This window comes from Cucurbita maxima, unplaced genomic scaffold (assembly GCF_002738345.1).
Source record: "Cucurbita maxima cultivar Rimu unplaced genomic scaffold, Cmax_1.0 Cma_Scf02008, whole genome shotgun sequence".
Taxonomy (NCBI): domain Eukaryota; kingdom Viridiplantae; phylum Streptophyta; class Magnoliopsida; order Cucurbitales; family Cucurbitaceae; genus Cucurbita; species Cucurbita maxima.
Window position 1 is genome coordinate 1 of NW_019274024.1, and position 310 is coordinate 310.

Below are 310 nucleotides of genomic sequence, written 5' to 3' on the forward strand. Positions count from 1 at the left end.
AAAAGAACTGGGAGAAATTGAAAGAAAAAAAGGGGTGCAACATGAGGACTTCCCAAGTGGTCACCGAACTTAGTACTACTCTCGTGCAACATGAGGACTTCCCAAGTGGTCACCGAACTTAGTACTAGTCTCGCCCAAGCACGCTTAACTACAGAGTTCTGATGGGATTCGGTGCATTAGTGCTGGTATGATCGCACCCGACATGCCATGCGCACAAAATCGGATTTAACGCATGCGGGGCGGCATGATCGAAACGCGATGGGCGTGAGCGGGGGAGGTTCTCATTTGTAGAGAAAGGAAGAAAAGAACT

General features: G+C 49.0%; 1 pseudogene; it reads right to left on the reverse strand.

Moving 5' to 3' along the window:
* Nucleotides 1-80: 80 nt before the first annotated feature.
* LOC111475569 lies at nucleotides 81-199 on the reverse strand (annotated as a pseudogene).
* Between the last annotated feature and the right edge of the window lie 111 nt (nucleotides 200-310).